The 16,999-nt window shown below is 38.9% G+C and overlaps 1 long non-coding RNA gene across 1 annotated transcript; it reads left to right on the top strand.

Annotated features, from left to right (window-relative positions):
- The first annotated feature begins 10,209 nt into the window (after positions 1-10,209).
- On the top strand, positions 10,210-16,782 carry LOC140157117 (uncharacterized). The gene is made up of 3 exons (XR_011859637.1): positions 10,210-10,725; positions 15,940-16,017; positions 16,350-16,782. It is a non-coding gene; the product is annotated as an uncharacterized lncRNA (long non-coding RNA).
- Positions 16,783-16,999: the final 217 nt, after the last annotated feature.

Raw genomic sequence — 16,999 nt, 5'->3', positions numbered from 1 at the left:
GTTTATTTTTGTTGCTTGAAACTAATCTTGAGAATAATTAATTTAACTGTCCTTTTACATTTTTACATATTTTAGGTAAATGAGTTTTCTAAAACATAATCCGCGTAAATGGTTCAATGTTACTCTTTTATAGATTGCCTAGCCTGAAAGGTCACTCAAATGAAGTGAAACTTCACTCTTTTAAGAGTCAATGAAATACTTATTCACTCTTTCCAGAGTGAAATTTACACAATTTTTACTCATGTCATTTCGCTCCATGCATTAGAGTGATCACCAATATTTGTCACTCGTTTACTCTTTTGTTTCACTTCCTTTACATTTAGAGACAGGAGCTGCAAAACATAATACAAATATGTTCAGCCTTAATCAAAGGTTCTTCTTCAAAGTTCAAACGTCTCCAACCACTTATCTGACCGTATGCATGTTACGTCCAGCAGTCAACTTTCCAGTCTTCGGATGCACTTTTCTGGAATTTCATGAGAAAGAAGAGATAGCGAGTTTATTTACCGCAAGTCGCCAAAGGCACGCGTACATCATAGTGGACTTATAATCGGTCATTAACCGGTAATACAACAGGGGTAATAAGTAAATTATGATATTATAAATCGCCACAAGAGGGTTCAGATTTTACCTAAGAAATATCAATCTCGTGAATTGATATAGTAAGTGCATCTTTGTGGTTGAGAATGTTAGCTTATCCACGAAAGTTAGAGAGTGTGTGATAGCCTGGCGACAGAGGCAGTTTCAGAAAGTCAACTACCGAGGGCTTCTTGGGAAGGGGGCAAAATGAAGCTGTATTTGTGGGGACTTGTGGCCTTTGCTGGGGTAAGCCAGAAAATGTTTCAGTTTCAGTTTCAAACACGCCCCATACTCCCCCCGGAAAGGTGCTGGGTAAAAATGTTATCACTAAACGAATGCAACACTGAAAACCAAATCCGAGTCACAGTGACTCATACACATGAGTCCGACCCTATGTCTAAAATGACCCAATTAAATGAGTCAGTAAAATGTTTCATTGACTCACTTAACTGGGTCATTTTAGACATAGAGTCAGTGTGACTAACAAAGATGAGTCCAGCCTTGACTCACATGGGTGAGTCAAGCTATGTCTAAAATGACCCAGTTAAATGAGTCAGTAAAATCTCGAGTTTGTGCGACTAACAAAGATGAGTCAAGCCTTGACTCACATCCTATTGACTATGGTGAATGAGTCATTTGATACAGATTGACTAATCTAGATTAGTCGCATCTGGTTGTCATTGTTTCTGTACTCATATTGATGCGTCCATGTGACTCCCTTATTCTAGTCAATATCCGTTTGACTATGCTGAATGAGTCATGTGATACAGATTGACTAATCTACATGAGTCACATCTGGTCATTGTTGCGGGACTCATATTGATGAGTTCACATGACTCACTTAGTCTAGTCAATATCCCTTTGACTGCTGAATGAGTCATGTGATACAGAATGACTAATCTACATGAGTCACATCTGGTCATTGTTGCGGGACTCATATTGATGAGTTCACATGACTCACTTAGTCTAGTCAATATCCCTTTGACTATGCTGAATGAGTCATGTGATACAGAATGACTAATCTGCATGAGTCATATCTGGTCATATTGATGAGTTCACATGACTCACTTAGTCTAGTCAATATCCGTTTGACTATGCTGAATGAGTCATGTGATACAGAATGACTAATCTACATGAGTCACATCTGGTCATTGTTGCTGGACTCATATTGATGAGTCCACATGACTCCCTTATTCTAGTCAATATCCGTTTGACTATGATAGGCCTACAGATTGACTAATCTACATGAGTCACATCTGGTCATTGTTGCGGGACTCATATTGATGAGTTCACATGACTCACTTAGTCTAGTCAATATCCCTTTGACTGCTGAATGAGTCATGTGATACAGAATGACTAATCTACATGAGTCACATCTGGTCATTGTTGCGGGACTCATATTGATGAGTTCACATGACTCACTTAGTCTAGTCAATATCCGTTTGACTATGCTGAATGAGTCATGTGATACAGATTGACTAATCTACATGAGTCACATCTGGTCATTGTTGCGGGACTCATATTGATGAGTTCACATGACTCACTTAGTCTAGTCAATATCCCTTTGACTATGCTGAATGAGTCATGTGATACAGATTGACTAATCTACATGAGTCACATCTGGTCATTGTTGCGGGACTCATATTGATGAGTTCACATGACTCACGTAGTCTAGTCAATATCCCTTTGACTATGCTGAATGAGTCATGTGATACAGATTGACTAATCTACATAAGTCACATCTGGTCATTGTTGCTGTACTCATATTGTTGAGTCCACATGACTCACTTAGTCTAGTCAATATCCGTTTGACTATGCTGAATGAGTCATGTGATACAGAATGACTCATCTACATGAGTCACATCTGGTCATTGTTGCTGGACTCATATTGATGAGTCCACATGACTCCCTTATTCTAGTCAATATCCGTTTAACTATGCTGAATGAGTCATGTGATACAGATTGACTAATCTACATGAGTCACATCTGGTCATTGTTGCGGGACTCATATTGATGAGTTCACATGACTCACTTAGTCTAGTCAATATCCCTTTGACTATGCTGAATGAGTCATGTGATACAGATTGACTAATCTAGATGAGTCACATCTGGTCACTGTTGCTGGACTCATATTGATGAGTCCACATGACTCACTTTGACTCACTTAATCTAATCAATATCCCTTTGACTATGCTGAATGAGTCATGTGATACAGATTGACTAATCTAGATGAGTCACACCTGATTGTCATTGTTGATGGACTCATATTGCTGAGTCTATGTGACTCACTTTGACTCACTTAGTCTAGTCAATATCCCTTTGACTAACCAAGATGAGTCATGTGATACAGATTGACTAACATAGATGAGTCACATCTGGTTTACATTGTTGCTGGACTCATTTTGATGAGCCCAAGTGACCCGTTTGAGGTAGGCAATATCGCCAGACCCGGTTGGATGAGTCATTTGACTCGGATTTGGTTTTCAGTGAAAGGATGGATCTACGATTAGTTCAAGTCGTTTCCGCGTTTTTGTTTTTATGTCGGATGAAAAACCTTATAGAAGTTCGGTGGCGGCGACACGGGGGGCATAGGGTATTCCCCCAGCCGGAACCTTTGCTCCCCTGTTCCCCCCAGTAAAAACCCAAAATTCTGCGCAATTTTGCGCAAAATTTGTTGATTTTGCCCCCCTGAAATTTACTTTGCCCCATGCCCCCCCCCCAAAAAAAAATCACGGCCCCGCTACTGTAGGGGGTTGGTACAACATTACATCATAGTATAGGATTTAAATAAGTATCGATCCGGAAACAGCCTACAAATTACAAAACTGCCCTTCTTTCATGACTGTAATTCTTCTTTCTTGGTTCGTTCTTCTGTTCCTACATGTATCACTCATTTCTGTTCTATAACAACCACAATCTTTACACAAAATTATTCTTACCATTATATTTATATAAAAAGAAATCTGATGATACTCATTGTAATTCATCCTTTGCCGGTTCATCTCTTTTTAAAGGGATTTTTATTTGTGACATCTTCTCAAATCTTTCCTCAAGCTCCCACGTAGTTGGGCTACACATGACATTAGTCCTCCACATAGGGAATGTGAATTTCAAATGGATCTACCTGAATGGGTGACTCCATTTGAAATCTGCACCCCTGTGTGGGAGATTAAGGTCATGTCTTCCATATATAGGGTGTATGGATTTCAACTGGAATAGCCGATTATACCTCTGCTGGATTGTGCACTTTTCATGAAAGAATGTCAAAATACACTCAATTTCGATATCATTATGGACATGTTTGACATTTATTTAAGCATAATGTTAAAATAATTTATTCATGAGATGTTTTCCAATATCAAGATAGAGCACACCATGACAATATTTTCATTGTAAAGGTATATCGCTGTTGCCATCTTTTCAAATTAATGACCACTTGTAAATTAGTGGTTCATGTCCCGGGGGCGTTTTTTTTTTCCAATCATATAAATGGGCCGCAATACGCTATAGCTCTATCCCTATAACGCTAACCTTAAACCTATTATAATCCTAAGTCCCTAACACTAATCCTCACCCTAATGCTAACCCTAACCATAACCCTAACCCTTAGGTAAGGTGTATTGCGACCCATTATAGTTACAAATAGAAATTTTCCCGGGGGCACTCAACTTTATAGGTGACGGGCCTACCGACGTCGGGAAGTAGAGGCCTATCGGTATAAAATGTTGTTTAAAATAAGGGAGGTCATTGGGTATAAAAAAAAAATATGGGGTCATTGGGGAAAAAAAAAAAAAAAAAAAAGGGTCATCGGGTAGAAAATTTCAAAAGAATTGAGCAATTTTTGTATTTTTGATCCAAATTTGCCAAAATACATATTTGCTGAAATAAGGGAATTTGGAAGTTTCCGCATTATTTTATGGTATTTGGATGATAAAATTCAAGAAAAAAGTGGGGTCATTGGGTAGCCGAACCTAAACAAAGAAGGTGAGCGGGTATATATTCGACTTAGGATCCTAATGACAGGCACATACCGTCACTTCTAAAGCTGAGTGCCCCCGGTACATATAATGGGAAATGAGTCAAATTCAAGTTATTTTACATCAAACTATGCATTCAATCATGTTTATATGTGTTGATACAAACCTCATAAAAATGTAATTCCAGGTTGTCAAGTAATAGGCAAGTTTTCAGTTGCTGAAGTTTCGGTTTAAGAAGCAAAATAATTTGACAACCATTTTTGCTAATAATTCAAAATCAATTAGCGACTCATTCGGTTCATTCCCCTTCTAGCGTCACATGTCTTACCATACTAAAGTTTATGTACACAGAAACTTTGTACTTTTATTTTTAAACTTCATCGTGAACTTCCTAATTATTCGGACGTGACAACTGGTCAATACAAGATGGTGTACGTTCATTAATCTAAATTGGACTCACAGTGTGAAAGAAGGAGGAAAAAACAATATTTAACAAAGTTCAAGTTTTTATCTCTATATCGTCAACTCGGGGTTATCTGTGCATTACTCATGAATCCAGACCAATCCAGACTAACGAAGAGACGATCCGGATTTGAATATACGATGAATTTTTTGTTGTTGTTTAGGCCTAATTATTGCTTTTACTTGCTTTTACTGCTTCTATACCCGCATTCTTAGAAGAAAAAAACCGGTTCTAAGTAGAACCTAAGTTGGGTCTTGAGCTCTCCTTTAAGTGGAACCTTAAATGGTTCTAGAGGAAGGGTAACTGCAAGGGTTCTGGAAAGGTCAGACAGAACCATTTTAGATGTCCAAGAAGGGCAAAATGCGTTTGTTCCGCTGACCAGAGCTGAGCGTGGAGAATGCATGAAGTTGGCACATTTGAATTTTTGAAGTGTATTTAAGGTAAAGTCGTTCCGGATAAATGCTCACAGGTGTCGGCGTTTGGGCTAGACACTCCTGACGTATAAACTTGTTGTGGGGAATGGGTACGAGTCGCCACTCCTTCTGTACAATTAATGAGCCCGTTTTACCTTCCAATCAGCATTGTATTATGCCAATACCCATTTATGCACCTTGGTGGAGAGAGACAAATTGACAATAGAAGTTAAGGGCCTGCTTTGTCTATAAGGAAACATAACGATAGCACCCCCGCCGACGGGGTTCGAACCCATACCCCCCGATTATGAGTCAGAGCCCGTACCACTATAGGCAATGATACTATAGGCCATACACCGTGTCCTAATTATGAGTACTTAAAATTGGAAACAAAACAATTTTGCCACCGAAAGCGCTGAAAAAAAACCGTCGCACCCAAACCTCCATCCCCTAAATGTTACGCCCCCCGGTACGCCCCTAAACTGAATGGAGGTGATTTGGATTCAGAGCAGAATTCAAATGTTTCGTCTGGATAACCCCAAAAACTTAGGGTTAAGGGCTGGGGTATGAACGTTTGGACAGTATTTATTTTGGGACATTAGAGCACATCAGACATATCGAATTGCATTCTGAATACGAAGAATGTCATTCTGATATCAAATAATTTTGATTTTTGAAATTCGCAATTTAATACACATTTTATGGCAAATCATTAAAAATTGATATTTTTAATATTTAACAGTACTTGAAGCAAACTTTATAAATCTGATGATTTATACTTAAAGTGTATGTAGGTGGGATGAAAAGCCGACGATCAATTGAAAATTTTGACCTTTCGTATTGAAGATATGGATTTTTTTTCCCAAAACACCAAAAAAAAAATTAGGTGTTTTTGGGAAAAAATCCATATCTTCAATATGAAAGGTCAAAATTTTCAATTGACTGTCGGCTTTTCCTCCCTGCTACATACACTTTAAGAATATATCCATAGATTTATATAATTTACTTCGAGGACTGTTATATATCAAAATTTGAAAAATATCAAATTTTTATAATTTGTCATAAAATTTGTATTATATTGTGATTTTCAAAAAATGAAAATTATTTGATATCAGAAAGACATGCTTCGTATTCAGAATGCGATTCGATAGGTCTGAGGTGCTCTCATGTCCCACAAAAATACTGTCGAAACGCAATAAACGCTCATTTTAGATCCCTTAAGAGTAAGTGCTAATTAAAATAACCTGGTCAACAGGTTGTCGATATAGGTTTACCAACACCAGCAGGGGCTGATAGAAAAGTATAAAAATAGTGAGAATTACGGTTGAATTTTTACCTGTGTCTCACCTATATAGGTGTACAATTGTATATAGCCTTCATGCCCCGAGATAACCCCGTATGGGCGGCCATGAGGGCCAAAAGGGTCTCAAAACCACACAAGGGTCTCAAAAGTACAATAAGGTCTCAAAAACACATAAAGGTCTCAGAAATAAACACACAATAAGGTCTCAAAAGTATAATAAGGTTTCAAAAACACATAAAGGTCTCAGAAATAAACACACAATAAGGTCTCAAAAGTATAATAAGGTCTCAAAAACACAGAAAGGTCTCAGAAACAAACACACAACAAGGTCTCAATAGTACAATAAGGTCTCAAAAAGAGAGAAAGGTCTCAAAAAGAGAGAAAGGTCTCAAAAACAGAGAAAGGTCTCAAATACAGAGAAAGGTCTCAAAACAGAGAAAGGTCTCAAAAACAGAGGAAGGTCTCAAATACAGAGAAAGGTCTCAAATACAGAGAAAGGTCTCAAAACAGAGAAAGGTCTCAAAAACAGAGAAAGGTCTCAAAACAGAGAAATGTCTCAAAAACACGTTATGGTCTCAGAAACACGTTATGGTCTCAAAAACAAGTTATGGTCTCAAAAACATGTTATGGTCTCAAAAACACGTTATGGTCTCAAAAACACGTTATGGTCTCAAAAACACATTATGGTCTCAAAAACATGTTATGGTCTCAAAACACGTTATGGTCTCAAAAACATGTTATGGTCTCAAAACACGTTATGGTCTCAAAAACACATTATGGTCTCAAAAACACGTTATGGCCTCAAAAACACATTATGGTCTCAAAAACACGTTATGGTCTCAAAAACAGAGGAAGGTCTCAAAAACAGAGAAAGGTCTCAAAAACAGAGAAAGGTCTCAAAAACAGAGAAAGGTCTCAAATACAGAGAAAGATCTCAAAAACAGATAAAGGTCTCAAATACAGAGAAAGGTCTCAAAAACAGAGAAAGGTCTCAAAAACAGGGAAAGGTCTCAAATACAGGGAAAGGTCTCAAATACAGAGAAAGGTCTCAAACACAGAGAAAGGTCTCAAAAACAGAGAAAGGTCTCAAAAATAAGAGAAAGGTCTCAAAGACATATACCTCAGAGACATAGACTGCACATAGGATAACGGTCGGTTGACTTTGTAATACCTGATTTGAGACCTAGACGTGTTTTTGAGACCAAGATGTGTTTTTGAGACCAAGATGTGCTTTTGAGACCCTTTTTGGCACTCACGGCCGCCCATAGTATTCCTCGGCGTTGACCCTTTTGACCCCGGCGGCCGCGCCGTGAGTGCCAAAAGGGTCTCAAAAGCACGTCTTGGTCTCAAAAACACATCTTGGTCTCAAAAACACATCTTGGTCTCAAAAAACACGTCTAGGTCTCAAATCAGGTATTACAACCGACCGTTAAATGTGCAGTACCGCATACAGTACTGCAATATCCGCTTGCAGTTCCGCATGCAAAACTGCACATTCCGTCACGCACTTCCCCATGGGAAACTGCAATATATTTGGTGTATTTCCGTATGGGGAACTGCAATATTTTTGGTGTATTTCCGTATGGGGAACTGCAATATTTTTGGTGTATTTCCGCATGGGGAACTGCAATATTTTTGGTGCATTTCGCATGGGGAACTGCAATATGTTTGGTTTCCTAGCAAGCGCTAGGAACTATAATAGAATATGGTCACAATGTCAAGTTGATTACCCCGGTATATTTAATATTATATAGTCATCATTATTAAAGAGGCGTGTGAAATTTGTAATAACATTTATATCATTCAATACTATAATTATTGTAGGCCTCTACTCTATACTATGCCGTCCTTTCAGACAAGAATTTCCCAAGACTTTCTTTTAATTGCAAAAAATGAAACAAAATGTAAAACGATAGTAGGCCTAATATTGAATTGAATAAATTCATAATCTGCAATGCAACATTAATTTAATTATTCTCCGCAGCGAGATTACTCTTCCCGCGTACCGTACATCTCGTCTTCAGTGAGGGGGGATGAGTGCAGTTCCAGCCCTCGAATTAAGGATCTGAAGGGCATAGACTTCTCCGTAGTCCACTTGCCAATTGTGCACTACTCTGGCTATTACATTTAAGCTTAAAACTCTGATTTAATTAATGAGTGCACAATTGATAGATTTTCACAACTGATCTTTTCAGTCACCGTACGCCCTCTGTTAGCTTCGGATGGCAGATTCTAAAATTAGAATTGTTCAGTATTGAAGTGTCATTATAATTATGCCATTATGATATGTTGCATTCAATAATATAAGCCTACGTAGGGCCTAGATACTTTACTTTTACTGTCACAAATATAATTATATAGCCTAAACTTTTTCATAACCATTTTATACTAGGCCTATAGTATTTTGATGTACTAAATATCAGTATAATTTCGAGTTCAACTGAATGCGTTCATCATGTTTAATAACATTTTTATTTATCAAAAATCGACTATGGCATAGTCTAGGGGATTGCTGGATCTTGATCTTAAAGGTAGGCCTAGCGCCTACTGCGAGGGCTCTGATCAAGAGCTACAATTGAAACAAAAAGTAAAACGATAGTAGGCCTGATATTGAATTGAATACATTCGGACATGCCACATTAGGGGCTGTGCAATAATTATGAGCCCTGGGGAGGGTAAAATTGGGGTGGGGGTGGGGCGCCTTTTAAATAAAACGCTCTAAAAAGGCTTAGGAAAACCGTACAGAAACGCTTAAATATGCAAATTTTCCTGCTCGCTGCGCTCGTAACACTAACAGGTATATAGACCATTTAGGCCTAAAGTTTGCAAATTGGGATCTCAAAAATTTCGCATGTGGGGCAAAGATTTTTTGCGGGCCGGGAGGGGAGGGCAAGCGATTTTGGCGGGCCGAGAGGGGACAAGCGATTTTGGCGAGCTGTTTGGAAATTTTACCCCCTCCTCCCCGGGGGCTCATTATTGTACAGCCCTTAATCATTAATATAAATTTAGGCCTACATGCGACATCCCGGTGCGACATTAATTTAATTAGTTTCCACAGCGAGACTACAATAACATGCGAAAGGGCAAGCGGACCGCATGCGGTACTGCACAAGACCGCTGTTTATTTTGCGACTAATTGACCTCGACACCCTGCTCGACACATTAAAGATGGATGCTGGCGGTCTGCACGTAAGCCATACATGAGTCAAAATATGCTAAGGCGTTATTTTACAACCAAAGAAATATGCTTATTTCATTTCTTTTTTTCTTAATGTTATGAGTAAGGAATTGATTTATTTGTAAGTTCAGAGGCAAAATAACTAATAAAGACACAACACACACAGTTTTGAGTCGATCTTTTCATTAAAAATTTGAAAAAAAAAAAAAAGTTTTCTGAATTCCACGTTTTTCATCATTGATTTTTTGAACATGCAGTGACGTCTCTTTCCCAACAGCTCATACTGTTTTATTGTGATTCCCAATAGAACTACATGATAGGTGGGTCAAAAGTACATAAAAAATAATTTACAAAAATGTAAATATCGTGGTCCTAAGTAAGATTAATGTTATAAATAAAACAAATTGAAATTCACCCTTACGTACGTCAGGTATGTCTGTCAAACTCGTGGTTCAGTTACAAACGATCGTAACTTCACTAAACAGTGTCTACCATGAAAACCACAATGGTCAACCTATAACGAAATGCATTTTGTCTTGAACTATATTCATTTTTTTCTTAGGCTACAATTTGTTTTGATTTTATCATGGTTTTAAAAACTTCTTCCTTCTATCTGTCAAAATCTGACGTACTTAAGATACGACCATATTTCTTGCTCAAAGCCAGACCAGCCTTTATAATACAACGTCACATGATGTAATAGGTGCCCGGATGTTGAACGTCATCAGCTCTTGGCAAAATTACAAGCAATGGCGGCATGACAAGTTGCATAGTGACGTCTGTCAACAAACCTGACGACCGACTATTCTGACGTACGTGAGTATAAATTTCCTTGAAAATATATTACAACTGATAAATCGGTATATATAGACAAAACTGAGCCAGTCCATGTAAATTAGAGTAATTTAAACCACGATTTACGCACTGCCTCGGGGCTTTGCCTCGAGGATGTTTGTGTTTATACTCGCACCAATGCTTTTGTACGGACACGTTGCATGCGTACGTTAGATTTTTACAGACTTTCTGGGCGTGCGTCAGGGTTTGACAGCCATTTTATTTTTAAACTTTGATATTTGCTACCTCGCTAAAGATATTGTTGTCGTTTCTCCACCAAGATGCTAGATTTAGAACCCCCAATATACACGATGTGCTTTAACGAACGCATTTGTGATTAAACTGGTGTAAACAAAAATTAAAGCTTATTCCGTGTACGTTCGTCAGATTGTTGACAGATGTGCTGCACGTTCGTCAGATTGTTGACAGACGTGCCACGTGCGCCGGCACCCAAGCCAAGCCAGCCAAGGACAGTTTTTCCAATCTTCTTTTTTTTTTTTGCGCTACCTCAAGTCTAGTGGTGCACCAGGCTTTGTTGATCATTGGCTCACTCTGCTTCAACAGGGTTGCCAAACTCCTGATTTAGTAGCCCAATTGTGCTTATAGCCTTATCGTATAAAGCCACTTCTGCCATAAACAAAAATAATGAGGACTTCTTTTGAAATTAATCGGGCTGCTTAGGTTTTTTTTGGGGGGGGGTTGTGTGCATAATTTGTTTGAGTCTTGAATTATTAAGCTCCAAAACGGAGCCTGGGGGGGTCTGTAAGGTGGTCTCAGTGGTGGGTAGTCCGGCTCCATAACTCAAAATGGAGCCTCCGGCGGGGTTCACATGAATGGTTCTGATAGGTCTCGGAAAAGTGGTCTCGGTGGTAGTCGGGGCTCCATAACTCGAAACGGAGCCTCGGCAGGGGTGTTCACATGAATGGTTCTGATAGGTCTTGGTAAGGTGGTCTTAGTGGTGGGTAGTCCAGGCTCCATAACTCAAAAATGGAGCCTCCAGCCGCGGGGGTTCACATGAATGGTTCTGATAGGTCTCGGAAAAGTGGTCTCGGTGGTAGTCGGGCTCCATAACTCGAAAACGGAGCCTCCGGCGGGGGTGTTCACACGAATGGTTCTGATAGGGCTTGCAGAGATGTCACACTTCCGGATTTATCCGGATTTCCGGATTTTTTTATGTGCTCTGGAATTTCCGGATTTAAAAAAAAATAATAAAAAAAAAAAAAAAAAATTTTTTTTTTTTTTTTTTTTTTTTTTTTTTTTAAATTTTTTTCGGTTTTGGAGTGTCCCTGGACCTAGTACTAAATGCTAGGATCATTCATGGTTGACCTACAAAAATGTTTGTGTTTTTAATATGCAAAGTGATAATTTGTGTTCATAGTATGGCATGAACACAAATTATCACTATGCATATTAAAACACAAACATTTTTTTTCCCTTTTTGTAGGTCAACCTACCGGGTGTTCACATGAATGGTTCTGATAGGTCTTGGTAAGGTGGTCTCAGTGGTGGGTAGTCCGGCTCCATAACTCGAAACGGATCCTCCAGCGGGTGTTCACATGAATGGTTCTGATAGGTCTTAGTAAAGTGGTCTTAGTGGTGGGTAGTCTGGGCTCCATAATAAAAAACTGAGCCTCTGGTGGGGATGTTCACATGGCGAGGTTTATTTTATATTGCTTGGGAAGTGGGTAAAAAATACAATAAAAGTAGACACAGGGCGTCCAATCACATCATTTTGCATTTGTTTTTGACATTTTAAAAGAAAGCAGTGACACTTGTGGTAATGTGGGTTAAAGAATCGCCTGTGTTCTAACACTTACCTTTTTTCCCCCCTTTTTTTAATATAGGCTAGTGTTGTCAAGATGGTGTTGAGTATTCGGATGAGGAGTTTCAATCGTAAAAAACCGTGTGATGTTGCCGAGCGTGAGAATGATTCGCCTGAAAATGATGAAGATACACCTTCTACATCTTCTGCACATACACCTTCTACATCTTCTGCACGCTGGGCTAGAAATAGGCGAGAAAAATTAAAGCAAGATCCTGAAGCAAGGAAAAAGTTTTTAGCATCGGAAGCTGCACGTCAACGTGAACGACGAGCCAAAAGAACAGAAAAGCAAAGAGAACGAGATAGAGAAACAGGCCGTATTCGACAACAACGCTATGAAAAACGACTCTCTGAAGGAGCTGTAGAATCTGCCAAAGGAAAATGTACAACACAAGGAAAAAAGTCAAAAGTACTTACTCGCACAGAAAAAAAAAAAAGAAAACTGAATATAATCGGATTAAACAACAAGAACGCAGAGCTAGGATGAACCCACAACAGAAGAGGCGAGCAAGGAAAATAAAAACAAAAGGAGAAGTGAAAAGCGAAAGGAAAACCAAGGAAAGCAATGTCCAGTCAATAGCACTCCTCCCCGGACATCTAGTGGTTTCATATCCAAGTCTGCACAACGGATGGCATTCAAGAGATTGTGGGAACGATTTCCAATAAACGATCCAGAAAAATTTGCGTCCATAGTAGAAGACTTTGTGTCAGGAAAGCACACAACACCGAGGAAACAAGCTGCATTGCAAAGACGTGGTATTGGTGTATTAAGTGCAAAAAGAACCCTACAGTTAGGAAAGTGCATGACAGACAGTGTAAAAAGGAGAGTCCAAGAACTGAAGAAAAAGAAAGATTCCGCTTCCCTTCACGAGAGACGACTACTGGTGAGAGCAAATCTAATAAGTAAGAAATACCGTATGCAAAGTCACTTAGCCAAACAATTGGATGTGCGCCCCAAATTACCTGTCGGAGCTTTCAAAATCACTTGATGAGGATATGATGTCAAAGTCATGGAAAAGACGGCGATGCTACAAGCATGGAGGTGATTAACGAAATACAGTCATTTTACAGATTACCGAAGGTATCGAGGGAATTGCCGTACATGAGAACAGTGAAACAGCAGACACAGAGAAGGGTTATGGAAGTCTCTATTGATCAGGCATACACAATGTGGAAGGAAGAACACCCAGATCATGTTACCGTTGTTAGTCGCTCGTTGTTTCAAAAGCTGAGACCTGAAAATGTCCTCCTTCAACACAGAAATAAACTTAATCAATGTCTCTGTGAGTACTGTACTGATATTCTGCTTAAATTGGAGTCATTGAACAGGGCTGCTCAGGTGTATGAGATGCCAGACATAAAAGTCAAAAATAAGTATGAGCTAATTGGTCTATCAATGTGCCCAAAGAACGACGGTGACAACTATGCAAAACCTGACTGCATAAACAGGAGTTGCCCAGAATGTGGAACTGAAAAGCTGCGTAAACGATTTACACCACTGATAGCAGCTCATGGTGACTCTATGGTACAGTGGCGAAAGTGGGCACTTCAAACTTATGAACACAATGGGAAAACAAAAGCAAAAAAAGTTCTGATCACACAGAGAAAGACCATATCCGAGCTGGTGGAAGAACTATTGAATGAAACCAAACTCTAGCCAAGCATGTATTTGTTGCTAACTGGCAGCAGGACATGTTTACAGAAATTAGTACAAAGCTCCCACAGAACTGGGCCTTGCTGGTACTGGATTTTGCAGAAAATTATGGATGCCTATCTCAAGATGAAATACAGTCTGCACATTGGGCGACTCAACAAGTGACTGTTCACCCTATCGCTGGCTATTATAATTGTGTGCACTCTGATGCAACTCAGTCCCACATAGTCCAAGAGGCGATGGTTTTCATAAGCGAAGATTTAGGGCACGATTTCCATGCAGTGCATCATTTCGAAGAGGTCGCTGTAAAGCACCTCAAGGAAAGTAGGGGACTTCCTTTGGAACACATAGTTGAGTACACGGACGGCCGCGGCTGTCAATATAAATCCTGGCCCATTTGGTGACATAAGCTATGCCACAGAGGATTATGGGGTCGACGACTTTGAAAGACTATATTTCGGATCAAGGCATGGAAAGGGGCCTAGCGATGGGGTTTCAGGGGTGGTAAAAAGTGCAGTCAGGAGAGCCGTTGTTTCGAGAAGAGCTGTGATTAATACAGCAGAAGAAATGTACACCTACTGTAAAGAAGAACTGTCAAGAGAAAGTTGCAAGGGACAACGCCGTACGTTCTTCTTCGTCAGAAGAAATGAAATCCAAAGAGAAAGAAAACGAGAAGTTAAGAAGCCAGTAGCAGGAACCCGTGCCTTTCATGCCATCAAGTGTGTGTCGCCAGGTGTGATAAAACTCGTTTACTGGGGTGCTTCTGTGAAGGGTGCATTTCAAGTCCCCAACCAACTGTGCCAATGCAACTTACGTTAACCCGTGGCAGAGACAAGTATTGAAGATGGATCGTGAAATACCCACTTCTCATGAAAACCAACCATCAGAAGAACCTTCCCCAAATGACACTGCAGAAGAGCTTTCCCCTGGTGCAGATGAGCCTCCCCCTGATGCAGATGAGCCTTCCCCTGGTGCAGATGAGCCTTCCCTGGTGCAGATAAGCCTTCCCTGATGAAGAAAGTATTGAAGACTTGTTCAGACAGTTGCACGGTATGTCAGCAATGTTTTTATTTTGACTGTCATTAACAGTACATGTTGAATTTATTATTTACAAAGTGGAAACTTGTTAATACAAAATTGCTGATAACATCATGACCTACAAAAAACGTGTAATGCGATAAAATGCAAAGACTTAATGTAAGGACAGGAAAATGTGTGATGCACAAAAACGCAGGAATTTGCGCATTTTGGGTATAATCACGCATTTTGGGTCCGACCACAAATTTTAAGATTTTACCAAAATAACCATTTTTCAAGTACTAACTTTGCAAAAACCTGAAGTTTTTACAAAAATCAAAGAATCCACAATGACCTGCAACACAATCCATGCTATTTAAAGTATAGAAAATAGGCCGTCGCAAAAAAATTCATAAAAATATAGAAGGAAAAAAGAATAAAAATTTTAATATTGCATGTATTTGAACTTTTTGGGGAGAAAAATTGCGCATTTTGTTAAAAAATGTGCAAATTACGCGAAAATAGCACATTTTCAGAAACTGGCGCGCGCATTTTACTCTGAGAAATCGCGCATTTTCCCTGTGCTTAACTTAATGTTACTTTTAATCACAATTGCAGTATATTTCTTTCTTACAGTATGCTATCAACCCTCCCTGCTTAAGTAACATTATTTGGCATTTAATGTTTGCTCTAATTCAGGTGAACGTGACGAATCGGATGAATCTGAGCCAGACCTGGATGCATCTCTCACTAATCAAGTGCAGAATCACAAGACAGGTAAATTTGTACACCCTGTGATTAAAAGTTGGTTCATATTGTGATATAATGAGTATCTACTTATGACAAGTCTGTTTGAGGAACCTTTATGAAATATATGCTTATTATATAACTTTAGATTACAAAGTTCAAAGATGCATGAAACATTTTCTTAAGTAGATGCTGAGGTAAGATTTGTCTTCAGTAATCTTAGATTGACATATTTATGACAAGTACTACTACACATGCATTTATTTCATATCAATGTACACTTAAAATATATATTTTCTCTACAAGTATAAGAATAATATTATATTGTACATTATATTACAATTATTTTCATGCATTTTCAGATTATGAAGATAAGCAGTGGAGAATTGGTGACTGGGTGTTAGCCGAATATAAGGGAATGTATTATCCTGGGATAGTCAAACAAATTGTAGGAGATGAAACAGAAATCGATTGCCTAGAGAAAGCTGGCAAGTTCTGGAAGTGGCCAGATCCCGCAGATCTTCTTTGGTATGAATCACACAAGGTTGTAAGAACTCTTTCTGCCCCATTCCCAATCAGCAACAGAGGACAGTTCAAGTTTGCAGCAGAACTTTAAATTACACTGCCATGCACGGCTTAACATAGTGCTTAGTTGTATACACCTAAATGGTTGGGTAAATTTGACTTGCTAACTATAGCACATAGATGTGTAAATAAGTTATTTGTTCTTATGACTGATGAATGCACTCATATTGTTGTGACCAGCGAGTGTCTTCTTTGTTTTACAGTTGACTTATCTGTGTAAGAAAAAGAAAGAAAAAAAAAGTTAAAACCAAACAATGTTATTGTACAAATTCCATTATTATTATTGGAACAACTTGAACCACATTTTCATGGTGATTCTAGATTGGTGTTAAAGTAGCTGGCTGTATTGTTTGCAAAATGGAGCAACTTGGATGATATAACTTACCTACATGTACATGTCCAGTCAGCAATCTATGGCACGATAGGT

This window comes from Amphiura filiformis, chromosome 7 (assembly GCF_039555335.1).
Source record: "Amphiura filiformis chromosome 7, Afil_fr2py, whole genome shotgun sequence".
Classification (NCBI taxonomy): Eukaryota; Metazoa; Echinodermata; class Ophiuroidea; order Amphilepidida; family Amphiuridae; genus Amphiura; species Amphiura filiformis.
Note: the sequence above shows the minus strand (reverse complement) of the source record. Positions and strands in the feature narration are given on the sequence as shown.